Raw genomic sequence first — 14,548 nt, forward strand, 5'->3', positions numbered from 1 at the left:
TTTAATACTGTATGTTGTGGCTACCTGAGGCACAGGAGCGAAGTGGAGTGGTGGATGGTGGGATTTTTTCACTGTTTTGATCCTCAAGGCGTAAGTTCATCACGTAACGAACTCGGTTCGAAAGTATTTCACATTTTGACCCTTTTGGAAACGCCACACTCCGTGGCGTTGCAGCCCTGTTATGAAACGCCGGTCTACTGGACGTTGCGGGCCTCGTGTGCAACGCCAGTCTACTGGACGTTGCGGCCCTTCCCAGAAACGCCAAGGGGGCTGGCGTTGCAGACATGAGGTGAAACGCCAGGACCTATGGCGTTTCTTGCCTTTATATTCTGCCACCCCGACCCCCTCGCCCACCAACCACCATTTCTCCTCTCCTCTTGTTCTTGTTAGCCCGAAAAAGCTCTCCCTCCTCCTCACCATCCCCCCCCCTTCGATCTCTCTCCTCCCTCAACCTTTTAGTAGGTTCTTTGGGGCAAATCGAAGAGGCCGGTAAGCTCCTCCAATCCCTCCAATTAGTTTTTGCAATGATTTTGTATTTGTGTAGATTCCTTTTGCACTAGGTGTTCTATTTATGTTGCATTGTATTGGTTGGTTTCTTATTATTGAGTAGATTTAGTGTTAGGTTTTGGTTAGGGTTATGCCTAGTTTGGTTGGACAAGGGTTAGGGTTAGTGTTAGGTTTTGTGTTATGCCTAATTTGGATGGACAAGGTTTAGGGTTAGGGTTTGTGTTAATGCCTAATTTGGATGCAAATGGTTAGTTGTTTTGTTAGTTGTTTTGTTATACTTAGAATTGGTAATTTTGTCCCCTTTTTTAGATGGACAAGACTGTGAATATTCATTATGTTGACAAAGACGCATTCATGAATGTTGATATTGTTGACAAATATGAGGAAGTGTTGACATTTCTTGATAGTCCTACTTATGAAGAGGTTGTGGCAGAAATTCAGATAAGATTGAAGTGGGTTGATCCAAGTGACCAAGTAGAATTATTAGGAAGATGTGATGTTGGATCGGCACACAAGTGTCGAATGAAGACAATGCCTATCAAGTCTAATTTGCATTGGGTTGCATACAAGGAGGCTGTTGCATCCTCGATAGACAAGTCACTCGAAGTGTTTGCTAGTACGGTGGTCAATGTTCCTCTTCATGTTAACTTGAACCAACCCATAGTAGATGATTTGAGCTCGTATAATGTTGTGGCACCTATTGTTGAGCATAAAGTAGAAGTGCAAGTGAATGAGTATCCCCAATATGAGTTTGGAGGTAGTGCACCGATCAAAGATGATGGTCATGTGTTTGACGAAGAGTATGAGAGGCAACACAACATTGTTGGTGACGTAGAGGCTCAAGTAAGGCATGATGACATGGATCCCGACATTGTTTATCAGCGTGCTTGTGTGGACGAGTCGGATGAAGAAGGCCCGGAGAATGAGTTGGATGAGGATGGCTTCACTGAGAAAGAAGCAGAGTGGTATACAAAAATCACCGGGAGGGATCACAAAGTTCCCTTGTTTTGTGATGTTAGCCTTGCAGATAAGGCTTTAGTCGACGGTGTCATGAGCAAGACAATTGAGGCTAGATTGTTCCCAAGTAGCACACCCAACGCTATCTCAACGTCTTACCTAAAGAAAGGTTTGAGGTTCGAGGACATTCTAGAATTGAAGATGTGGTTGTGTGAGTATGCCGTCAAGCACTACAGGCCTTTCAGAGTTGCTTACTCGGACTGTCACAAGCGATACAACGTGAAATGTGAGGTAGAAAAATGCAAATGGAAAGTCAATTCAAGACTCATGAAAGATGGTATGTGGAAGATAAGTAGTTGCATTGCAACTCACCAATGCACACCGCCGACAGATGAAGCACCAGAGACACACCATCAGTTAACCTCGGAATTCATCGGTTATAAATATCAGAAACATATAGCTGAGGATCCAACCATTAAAGTGAAGTTGTTGATGAGTTGGGTTTTCGAGAGATTTGGATATAAGGTCAAGTACGGGAAGACATGGAAGGCCAAACAGGTCGCTTTTAGAATGTTGTACGGTGGATGGGAAGAGGCGTACAACATGCTACCCCGGTTGCTGGGCGCGATGGCCTATAGAAACCCCAGAATGTACCACTATGTCCAAGATATTGAAGGAGTGTTCCGTCGTGCCTTTTGGACGTTTGGCCCATGCATTGCAGCTTTTGAGCATTGTCGTCCGGTTTTGTCTATAGATGGAACATTCCTGACTCGCAAATACAAGGGCACACTAATGATAGCAATGGCACATGATGCTAATGATCAGGTGTTGCCTGCGGCATTTGCTTTGGTGTCAGCGGAGAACCAAGACAACTGGAAATGGTTCATGAGACTTGTGAGAAGCACAGTGATTCCTCCCAATAGGGAGGTATGCATCATATCCGATCGGCACCAAGGCATATTGAAGGCCGTGGATGTTCACATTCCAGGGCATGTGAGGCTTCACCATCGATGGTGCATGAGGCACTTCGTTGCAAACTTTTACAGGGCTTGTAAGAACAAAGATCTGGCGAAGGATCTTAACTCCGCATGTGTGGCCTTCTCCGTTGAGTCGTTCACTAAGCGATTGAACAAAATATATGAGAAGGCAAATGAAGGTGGGAAAGAATTCCTAGAAAGGAATATAGATGAGAGACATAAGTGGTCACGGGCATGTGACGAAGGAGGCATGAGATATGGCGACATGACAAGCAATCTTGTTGACTGCTTCAACTTTGTCTTGAAGGGGGCACGTCAGTTGCCGGTCACGGCAATAGCTGAATATATCTTTTACAAGCTAAATGAGTATTTTCTTAAGCACTCGGAATAAATTGGCAAGTTGATTGGTGAGAGTGAGAAGCCTCCCAATGAGATCTATCCGAAGAAGGTTGCTGAGTGGCTAGAGTTTCAAAAGGAGAAGTCAGCAATGCAGCGAGCCACTTGTTTCGATAACGCTGAAATGAAATACCAAGTGGATGAGCCAAGCGGTACAACAAGAGATGGGCAATCATATGGTGGTCGCTCATTTATTGTTTCCCTTCGGACACGGCATTGCACTTGTGAGCATCCTAGTAAGTACCACTGGACATGCTCGCACATGATGACGGCATGTCGCATGAGGAATTTGCCCTTCTCTGATGGTGTAGTTGTGAGGTTGCATGAATTCAACTTGCAGACTCATCAGTTAACATGGGCGTCGAGATTCCACCCTTTTCTTGACCCATCACAGTGGCCCGAGTATCACGGCCCTAATATTAGGCCGGATCCAGAGATGATGGTTCAACCGAAGGGTAGAAGGAGAACAAAACGATACAGGAATGAAATGGATGACTTGATGAGCACCAGAGAGTTTGGTAGTGGACATTTCATGGAGCCACGTGATAGGCAACAATGTGGTGATTGCAATGAAACGACACATAATAGGAGGACTTGCAAAACAAACAACGCATCTACTAGTGATGTGGGGGGCAGAGGTGGTTCAAGTGCTGGTGGTGGTAGACGTGGTGGTTCAAGTGGTGGCATTGCTATGGGACGAGGATCCAGCGGTGGTAGACGTGGTGGTTCAAGTGGTGGGCTTCCTGTGGGCCGAGGATCCGGCGGTGGTAGACGTGGTGGCCTTTCTATGGGACAAGGATCCGGCGGTGGTAGACGTGGTGGCCTTTCTATGGGACGAGGATCCGGCGGTGGTAGACGTGCTGGTTTTATGGGTAGAGGTTCGGGTGGTGGTAGAGGAATGTTCGGTTATCTACGAGGAAAATTTCCGTAATTAATCTATCATGTTTTTCATGTCTAGGTGTTTTGATGTTATTACCTACGACGATCATTTCCGTAACTTTCTATGTTGTTGTATTAACCGTGAACCTTGATGTTTTTATGTAGGTATGGAGGCGTCTCAACCCAACAAGGAGAAAATGGAGTGGGGGCGGAGAAGGATGCAGCCAGTGAGGAGCAGCGGTTGATGGAGAGGGCTGCAAAGAAGTTGAGAGAGCAGGACGCGGCCGAAGCAAAGAAGATGGAGAGGGAGCGCCAGTACGAAGAGGACGCAGCACGGAGGAAGGAGGACCTCAAAATGTTTCTTGAGCACAAGGCTTATGAGAAAAGGATGGCGGACAAAGACAAGAAGGCGCTGGAGCAACGTCACAATGAATGGGCAGCTAAATTTAAGATTGCTTACGCAGAGGGTGTAGCAAAGAGAGAGCGGGAGGAGGAACTCTTCATGGAGAGGGTGCTGGAAGAGGCTTCAAAAATGCGCAAAAGGGAAGACGAAGAGGATGAAGAGAGGAAGAAGAAAAAGGGGAAGGGGCCTTGCTCGACGTAGTAGAGCCGGAGGCTTCTATTTGTCATGCACACTTTCATGTTTGAACCCTATATGTTGAACCTTGTTCCCTTGCGTGCTATTTGACTATGAAATCCACTATTATGTACTTTAAGAACCTCTTATGAGATAAGTCTGTGTGAATGTGCTAAATGAGCTATGTATGATGTGTGTGTGAGCTATGTATGATGTGTGTGTGAAAGTATTGTCTGAGAAAAATAAAAAAAGAGAAACGCCAAGCCAGAGCTGAAACGCCAGAGGTGCTGGCGTTGCAGAGCATACCAGGAACGCCAGGGAGCCTGGCGTTTCCTTAGTCCAGTACCGCGGTGCTGAGGTCCTGGCCAGCGTTGCACCCAGAGCTGAAACGCCATAGGTCCTGGCGTTGCAGACCATACCAGGAACGCCAGGGAGCCTGGCGTTTCCTTAGTCCAGTACCGCGGTGCTGGGTCCTAGCCAGCGTTGCACCCAGAGCTGAAACGCCATAGGTCCTGGCGTTTCACCTCATGTCTGCAACGCCAGCCCCCTTGGCGTTTCTAGGAAGGGCCGCAACGTCCAGTAGACTGGCGTTGCACACGAGGCCCGCAACGTCCAGTAGACTGGCGTTTCATAACAGGGCTGCAACGCCACGGAGTGTGGCGTTTCCAAAAGGGTCAAAACGTGAAATACTTTCGAACCGAGTTCGTTACGTGATGAACTTACGCCTTAAGGATCAAAACAGTGAAAAAGATGCAAATAAACATGCATCCAAGCACCGGCCTCGCACGCGTCCTTTTCATGGCGCCACAAACGACCTCGACGGGTGGAGTCGCGTCAGCGCCCGCCATGATGCCACGTGACCCCCTCTCCAATCGACCAAATGCGGCGGCGACGAAGACGGGAAAGGTGTCCGGGAAGAAGAACAAAGCGGCGGCAATTGAACTATGCTATGTCTTTATTTCGCATATTTGTTTAATGTTTGAAACATCATCATATTGTCAAAATGAACATGTATAAGTTTATTTGCAAGCGTCAGTTGCTCGCGCGGGCTGTAAGTTAACGCACCTACTGGGGTTGCTAGCGCGTGCCAAATTTTACAGTGACCGCTGAAGCCAGCGTTCTGCCGCGCGCAAAAAGGAGTTATTTTCATGACAAAAAAAGGTTTTAACGTCTGTTGGAAGATGCTCTTATATTACACACTCAAAACTGTAACACTTATTACATACTCCCTCCGCTTCCTAAATATAAGGTGTATTGTTTTTTTTAAAGTCAAACTTCTCTAACTTTGACCAGGTTTGTAGACGAAAATATAAGGGGCTAGAATACCAAATCATTATCGTTAGATTTATCATGAAATATATTTTCATATTTTATATTTCTAGTATCACCTTCGTCTCGGTGTATATGTCATTTGTGTAGTTCTAGATCGATAATTTAACTATCTAAATATGTATATATATGACAAAAAATATATATTTAAAAACTACATCCGTGTAGAAATCTAGTGATATACTTTTCATGACATATAACACATATTTAATTCCTCAAATCGGTGACCTAAAACTACGCGAATGACTTATACACCCGGACGGAAGGAGTATCGTAAATCATTACATATTTTGCTATAAAATTGGTCAAACATAGATAAGGTTTAACTTTTTTAAAAACTAATACTCTCTCCGTTCCTAAATATAAGACTTTTTAGAGATTGCACTATGAACTACATACGGATGTACATAGACATATTTTAGATTATAGATTCACTTATTTTGCTTCGTATGTAGTCTTCTAGTGAAATCTCTAAAATGTCTTATATTTTGAAACGGAGGGGGTACATCTTATATTTAGAAACAGAGGGAATATTATATTATATACTCAAAACATTATAATCCCTCAGTCCGAAATTATTTGTCGCACAAATGTATAAAAATGAATGTATCTAGAACTAAAATACATCTAGATACATTTATTTCTATGACAAGTATTTTCGAACGGAGGAAATATTATATACTCAAAACTGCGACACTTATTACGCTTCCCTTATCTCCCCTAATAATAATAAAAGTGTAGCGCTTTTGTCGTTCGTCACGGCATTTTTGTAAAAACACCCCTTGATTTTTCGGTATTCAACCCGCGGTACGTTTTTAAGTCATGCAAACAGAAAAACGTTTCATTTTTGTAGAAACGCCCCTGTAGTTTTCGGAATTCAACCTGCAGTCCATTAAACAAACACATCACGCCAGATCCCCTTCCTCACGCACGAGCGCGCCGCCGCCGCCGCCGCAGGCCTGGCGTTGGACGCACCCAGCACCTCTCGCGCCGCCCGACAACCCAGCACCGAATCGATGGAGTCTGACGGCGAGGAGGAGGCGGCGGCGACGCCGACGCCGGGGACGGCCGCGGCGGCGCCGGCGGCGGGGAGGCTGAAGGGCTGCCCGGAACTGACGGTGGAGGGCGACATGCGGGAGATGGCCAGGACGGCCGCCTGGAGCGTCAGCTCCTGCAAGCCCGGCAACGGCGTCGCCTCCCTCCGCGACGCCAGCCTCGACACCTACTGGCAGTAAGCGCCCTCGACAGCCTCGACACCTACAGGAACGGCGGCGTCGGCGGCGCCGAGGGGGACTCCACCGCGTTCCCCGCGTGGCCGCCCTCCGCGGGCGGGATCAGGCGGCAGCACAGCGTGGAGTACTGGATGATGGCGTCCCTGCAGCAGGGAGGAGCGGCGACGGCGGAGGCCGTCCGGGTGCGGGATCCCGCCGCCGCCGAGGCCTTCTTCGTGCCCTTCTTCTCCTCGCTCAGCTTCAACGTGCACGGCCGCAACATGACCGATCCCGACACCGAGGCCGACCGCCTCCTTCAGGTACCAGGCGCTCCTCCACTCTCCCTTATCTCATTGCCTTTGCCGGTAGCTCTCTCCTGTGGCCTAGAATGGGTCGTCTCGCCTCCGATTGAGACGTCTCTGCTCTGAATCGTGTTTTGTGTTCGTGCAAAATCGTTCGCGTACGACCGTCCGCCAACAGCCAAATTGCCCGGTGAAAACTGTACCGCTACGAAACACACTAAACGGACGAGAGGGTGACAGTAGATTAATGATCCATGGAACACTGTAAGCTCATCAAAAGATAAAACACCCAGGCTTTGAACATTGCTCTCATAGCTGGTGTTCCATCGCTGTCGACAACGCTGTATATTTAGCAGCAGTGGTCTCCCCAAATTATGGCAGACATGGCAGGCCGCTATCTCCTTTACTTACAATGTGGCTTGCCTTGAAAGAAAAGAATGTTTGGGAGTTAGCAAGTATAATTTGTGAGGTGTCGTGATGTGGATTTCCGGGTAAGCTATCTGGCTGGTTTATGTATGAGTCGTAGGGGCAGGTTAGTAGGCTCTGATCACCATGGAATGTTCTAACTGAATCAAAATTGCAGAATGGAAGGCTGAAGTAACCTACTGCCTACCACACTTGACAATACGTGTTCGTACGGTTTGATCTTGTAAGAAATCCTCGATTGGATATGGTGTGTCTATACATTTCGAGGGCTAATCGATATTACTTATTGTGGGTAGTATGGCCACAAGCAGACTTGATGCACACAATGTCTGTGCATCTTTTGTCGTGATTACCAACCACTGCAAATTTATAGCCGGCAATCAGGCTACATTAGTTTTACAAACATATATTAGGATGATAACAGAGTAACTTAGTGCTCCATGACGATGACACTGAGGCTAGATTCCTATGTTTCTGTCTTTAGTATCTCTGAGAATTGTGCACTACACAGCCCATTATGTGTAATCCTAAGTAAAAATGCTCTGAATCAAAGACCTGTTATATAATGAAACAAATCAATGAACATTATATTGCTTGCATCGCATGTCACCTGTTTGTTTTTTTGTTATGTCAACCTGTAAAGTTTGCTTAGGTGAAACATCCTGTAAGGCTTGGGTGAGAACAAAAATCACACAAAAAACTGCCTATAACTGTATCGATACGCTCCCCTGTAAATGTGTAATTCTATCCTCATTAATTTTTTCATCCTAAGTAAATATTTCATCGAGTAATAATTAAGTTAAACTGCTTTTTAAACGTGTTTCTATCTTGTTCTTGTAGGTGGAACTTATGGACATTTTAGGGAAGTCTGAATATTGGCAACGATCTGCGGGACGTGACCATGTGATTCCGATGCATCACCCAAATGCTTTTAGATTTCTGCGAGATATGGTGAATGCATGTGTTCTTATAGTTTCAGACTTTGGGAGATACACAAAGGAACTGGCTTCCTTGAGGAAAGATGTTGTAGCACCATATGTGCATGTTGTAGATTCCTTCCTTGATGACAATGCATCTGATCCATTTGAGGCTCGCCCTACACTGCTTTTCTTCCGAGGGCGTACAGTCAGGAAAGCTGTATGGAATTGATTTATGTCTCAGCCTAGCATTAACTGTAGTGGAATCTGTCTTGAGAGTATGGGATCATAGGTTTATTTTTCTTCCAGGAAGGGAAAATCCGTGGAAAACTCGCAAAGATATTAAAGGACAAAGATGGTGTGCGCTTTGAGGATAGTCTTGCCACAGGCGACGGCATTAAAATCGTAAGCATCCTCTGTCATTCATATCGTTCTCTATTTAGTGACATGGAATTAAATGGACTTGCCCCTCACCATGCTCGTTCCTTCTAAGTGTATAGTGGCTTTTGTTTACGGTTTCAATATGTTGACGTGATTCACTTCTCTGTTAAGGCCTCTTGATATGAGAACTGATATTTTATAAATGGTTTACTCCTTACAGTCTACAGATGGTATGAGATTATCAAAGTTTTATCTCCATCCCGCCGGGGACACTCCTTCGTCATGCCGGCTGTTTGATGCCATTGTCAGTCATTGTATTCCTGTGATTATCAGCAGCCGGATCGAGCTCCCTTTTGAGGATGAGATTGATTACAGCGAGTTCTCACTTTTCTTCTCGGTTGAAGAGGCTCTAGAACCTGATTACTTGCTCAACCAGCTCAGACAGATGCCCAAAGAGAAGTGGGTTGAGATGTGGTCAAAGCTGAAAAACGTCTCTAGCCACTACGAGTTCCAGTATCCCCCCCAGGAAGGATGATGCCGTGAACATGATATGGCGGCAGGTGAGGCACAAAATCCCGGCAGTTAATCTTGCGATTCACAGGAGTAGGAGACTAGAAGTTCCAGACTGGTGGTGAGGATTTGGTTAATCGTGTACATATCATCCTTCATATGGTTCATGACACAAAGCCATGGTCGTGCACCATGACACTGGATCCAGGAAGATGTACCGACAGGCACTAACATTTTTGCCCCTTTTCATTGATCTTACAACACCGTAGCCATTACCCCCCTTGAGGTCATGATATAGTGAGAACATGTAGTTATGTTATAGAGCAGGCTTGCCTGGCAGAAGCATGTGCATTAGAAACACACTTACAAACATGTGGACCAACAAACTGGATGTTGACAATGTATTTCAAGTAGATATAATATCTCTTACTGATTGCTACTTGTCGAGGCCTTTAACATCCAAGGTATCTTTTGACATGGTTCATTTAGTGTTTCCTGTGAGAAACTTTCTCTGGGTTAACAGCCATGGTATCTTTTGACATGTTAACTCTCTGTTTCCTGTGGGGAACTTTCTCCGGGTATTGACGGGACAACGAAGACTTTTGTGAATAAACTGCCAAATCTGAACCTTCTATATGTGTTCATATGGCTCTTTCCCTTTGCATGCGGCTGCAGATTGTGAACTAACTGCAGATTGAGAAACTTTCTCTAGGTTAACAGCCATGGTATCTTTTGACATGTTAACTCTCTTTTTCCTGTGAGGAACTTTCTCCGGGTATTGACCGGACAGCGAAGACTTTTGTGAATAAACTGCCAAATCTGAACCTTCTATATATGTTCATATGGCTAAAACACTTACAAGCATATGGGCTTGAACCGTCTAAACTCCACTTTCGAATTCAGAAAAGTCTAAAACAGCAGGCAGTTGCAACCCATCCACTTTCGAATTCAGAAAACGGTCTGCGAGAAGGGCCCGTGAAGAAATCCTGCAGATGGAATCGAAGGTGCTCGTTGTGGTACACAGCGGAACAAAAGCTTGTCAAGACGTCCATAGGACCAAATTTTAATTTTAAGATTTGGTTGGGGTGCGCCTGCCCAGGCAATAGTGCAACGCACTGGGCGACCCCCGAGGGCCCCAGCAGCAAGCCACTGTGGCGAGCCCTCCCCCACAAAAAATAAATTTAATATCGTTGTGGGCACATGGACCACATATCAGATATCTCCCTTTAATTTAATAATAAAGCGTGTAGCGCTTCTGTCGTCCGTCACGGCATTTTTGCAAAAACACCCCCTCGATTTTCCGGTATTCAACCCGCGGTACGTTTTTAAGTCATGCAAATAGAAAAATGTTTCATTTTTATAGAAACGCCCCTGTAGTTTTCGGAATTCAACCTACAGTCCATTAAACAAACACATCACGCTTCCCCTTCCTCACGCACGAGCGCACCGCCGCCGCCGCCGCATGCCTGGTGTTGGACGCACCCAGCACCTCTCGCGTCGCCTGACAACCCAACACCGAATCGATGGAGTCTGACGGCGAGGACGAGGCGGCGGCGACGCCGACGCCGGGGACGGCCGCGGCGGCGCCGGCGGCGGGGAGGCTAAAGGGCTGCCCGGAACTGACGGTGGAGGGCGACATGCGGGAGATAGTCAAGACGGCCGCCTGGAGCGTCAGCTCCTGCAAGCCCGGCAACGGCGTCGCCTCCCTCCACGACGACAGCCTCGACACCTACTGGCAGTAAGCGCCCCCGACCCATCCTCTCCCCCTCAAAATCTCTCCCTTGTCTCGCGAAATCACAGGCTTAGCCGCGTACCTGGAATCCGACGTCCCAAAGGAGCAGGCCAGGTACAAGATCATATTCGTCCATGGCTTCTTCTGCTGCAGGCACGACGTGCTCAACGTCTCCCAGGTACACGGATGATTTGGATTTCAGAATCAATCTGTCATACACAGACCAACCAGAGAGATGAATAGCGTGAGTTGGGCTCTGTTTCCAGGGGCTGCTACAAGAGCTCGGCATCTACCTGCTGTTCTTTGACCGGCCGGGGTACTGCGAAAGCGGCGCGCACCCAGCATGGACGGAGGAGAGCATTGTCGTCGACATCGCCGAGCTCGCCGACAACCTGCAACTGGGGGCCAGGTTCCACCTCATGGGCTTCTCCATGGGCGGCGAGATCATGTGGAGCTGCCTCAAGCACATCCCGTACAGGCAATAAGTGGTGGAATCTCATCTTCTTCCCCCATCTCAACCTGTTGACAGTCTTTCTTACCCATATTGCATCGCGTGCCATGGATGAAATCGACAAGCGCAGGCTCTCCGGCGTGGCCATTCTCGCGCCGGTGGGAAACTACTGGTGGTCCGGCCTGCCGGCGGACGTGTACCAGGAGGCGTGGTACGCGCAGTTCCCGCAGGGCCGGGTCGCCGTCATAATCACGACAAGACAGAGACACAGACAAGGAAATATGTGGGTTTGCAGTGTTTAAGCCTAAAGTTTCTAAAATGAGTTTTTTTTGTTTTCAGTTTCACTGACAAGACAGAGAAGCGCTATAATCCAAACATGTCTCCCGTCATTAGAAAGGATAAATGGAGGAAAGGATCACAGGTTCTTGTGATTTCATGGCTTTCTTTTTGCTATAGATTTTTCATACTTGTTTAAGAGCTTAACTCTGAATCCATCTGCCATCTCATTTGAGTGGGTAATGTTAATCAGAAAGCATGCAGAGGTTGTTGTTGGTGACAAGCATGTCTTTCAAGTATTCAAAAAGCATTGTAAGGTAGTTGTTGTTGTGGTGATGTGGATGCTGGAATTTCCGCGGACGTGAAGTAAATGTTACATTGTTTTTGGATGTGTTTGTTTGAGTTTCTCTTCATGTGCTACAGCCTTGAATCTTAAACTTACAATTCGTTTAACAAATAATGCTAGCAATAGAAAATGTGTTGTGTCCTTTCATTAAGTACATGTATACGAAAGCCCGGCCTTTATATTCCCTCCGTTTTCGAGCATTCAACCGCAGTCCCTCGCCCCCGGATCGGATTTGCAAGAAAGCCCCTCGCCCCCGGATCGGATCCGCCCCACCGCCGCCAGGGCCGCCCCCCGCCAGCCACCCCCCGCCTCCCCCGGCCTCCTCCGCCCCCCGTGCCCCTCCTCTCCACCGACCGGCTCCTCCTAGCACCCGGCCACCACGTTGCCACCAGCCACCTCCGGACGGACGCGTCGAGGTGAGTCTCTCCCGGCCATGGGGTCGGCGAGGAACGCCTCGGTAACGCCGAGGATGGGGTCCTTGGGCGCCGGCTCGACGTGGCCGAGGAGCAACGCCATGGCCCGCGCCGGGAGCATGGGCGGGGCCCCACGCCGCCGGATCGCGGAGGCCGTGCGGCGGTACATCGCCATGGCGGATCCGACTTGAGGGGTAGGCGGTGGGCTTCTTGGTCGGCCGGTCAGTCGCCGGAGCAACAAGCGGTACAGCGCCATGGCGGATCCGGCTTTATTTATATTGTTTACTAACATTATCAAACTTGAAGAAACCTAGACGGCATTCATGGCCATCAAACTTCTCTTCTGATTTGCCAAATCATGTGCAAATTTTACAGGGCCACATGACTCAGAAAATAAGAGTTCAGAGTTTCAAATAGAAGCTAGCATCGAGCTCATTGATTCATGTTTGCAATTCAGAGTTATTGCACTTCTTTAATCGTAATCGGTTGCATAGTAGAAATACAGTACTGTACTCTTTAAGGTTTAGTGCATTTCTTCTTTGAACTTCTGATTACAAGACAACAGGATTCTCTAAAAAACAGATTTCAGAGCTTATGTATGACAAATCCTATAGACAGAGGACATCATCAACGTGTTTGGTTGGGACAACAAGCATGCTGGCCTCAATGTCCTCATTTCCAAGATTCTCCCATCAACCCTGTTCATTTCTAACACAACTACCAAATTAACATAACACACGACTGACTGATTTGGTCTGCAGGAATTCATACAAGGCGACAGATTCTGAAGTTGCAGATTTACAAAGGGAGGCATTACATCTCACCAGCAGCAGGCAGCAGCACAGGTCATTCCGGGCGGAGGAGCATCAACTTGCAGAGCATCAAAAGCAGCAGGATCAGGACCTTCGATGCAGCAGGAGGAGCATGACCGGGGTGCCGGAGGAGCTTGTCGGCCAAAGAAAAAAAATAAGTTTGACTTTAGTCAACCCTAATATGCAGAGTAAATAAAATTATAAAAACGAAGGGAGTACCATATGACATTCAAATAATGGAAAACCAACTTGTACATGTGATTGGAATGGATGGCTGCATTTGTTGGGTAAATGTGGCAAAGATAGAAAGACGTGCATACCTTCACAAGAGGCATCCAGTTCTTTTTCGTCGATGCTGCCCAGTTGCTGCAGCACGCATCTTGGGAGCTTCTTTAAATCAGGACAACATGTAACTCTAAGCCATTTTAGAGACCCGTATGCTTGCAGACCCGTATGCTTGCTGCTCATTCGGCAGTGATGCCAAGGTTCTGCATTTATCGAGCAAAAGGGATTCCAACGATGGGGGGTGCTCTCCCGACAGAGACTCGAAGCCGAGGAGCACAAGTCCATATCGATGAAGGGTTGGATGCAGGGAAGTAAGCATTGGCGAAGCACTGTCATGGAGGTCGAGCGGTGGCCGAAGAGTGATGGATCCGACGTCCCGTTGCACGTATGCATAGTGGTGGAGGTCGGATCCCATCGGGAGGGAGGATACGGGGTCAACGGTGGATGGATCTGGGTGGAGGCCACGACCATCCCGGAGATGCGGGGAGGCGCAGGAGGCAGGGCGGCGCGGCTGCTCGCGGGGGCGGCGCTCCGGATTTGGGCGGAGCTCCGGAGGAGGCAGGGCTGCGGGCGACGGCTTAGGCAGCTCGCCGGCGGCAGGATCCGGCGTGGATCGGGGCCGGCGACCGGTGCGAGGAGCGGGGCGGCGGCGCGGTGAGCAGATCAGGGGCTCGGGAGGAGTCGGTGGCTGCCTGCTGCCTTGGCCCGCCCGGTGCAGGGGCTTTTTTGGAAAAAGAAACGTTTTTTCCACTTAATGAAGGACCGCGGGTTGATTATCAAAAAACAGGGGGGCATTTTTGCAAAACTGCCACGACGGATGACCAGAAATTATATTTGCTTTATTATTAGGGAGAGATTGGACTT

The 14,548-nt window shown here is 47.8% G+C and overlaps 1 pseudogene; it reads left to right on the plus strand.

Moving 5' to 3' along the window:
• Positions 1–4,014: 4,014 nt before the first annotated feature.
• Positions 4,015–9,810, plus strand: LOC123450579 (annotated as a pseudogene).
• Positions 9,811–14,548: the final 4,738 nt, after the last annotated feature.

Source organism: Hordeum vulgare, chromosome 4H, assembly GCF_904849725.1.
Source record: "Hordeum vulgare subsp. vulgare chromosome 4H, MorexV3_pseudomolecules_assembly, whole genome shotgun sequence".
Classification (NCBI taxonomy): domain Eukaryota; kingdom Viridiplantae; phylum Streptophyta; class Magnoliopsida; order Poales; family Poaceae; genus Hordeum; species Hordeum vulgare.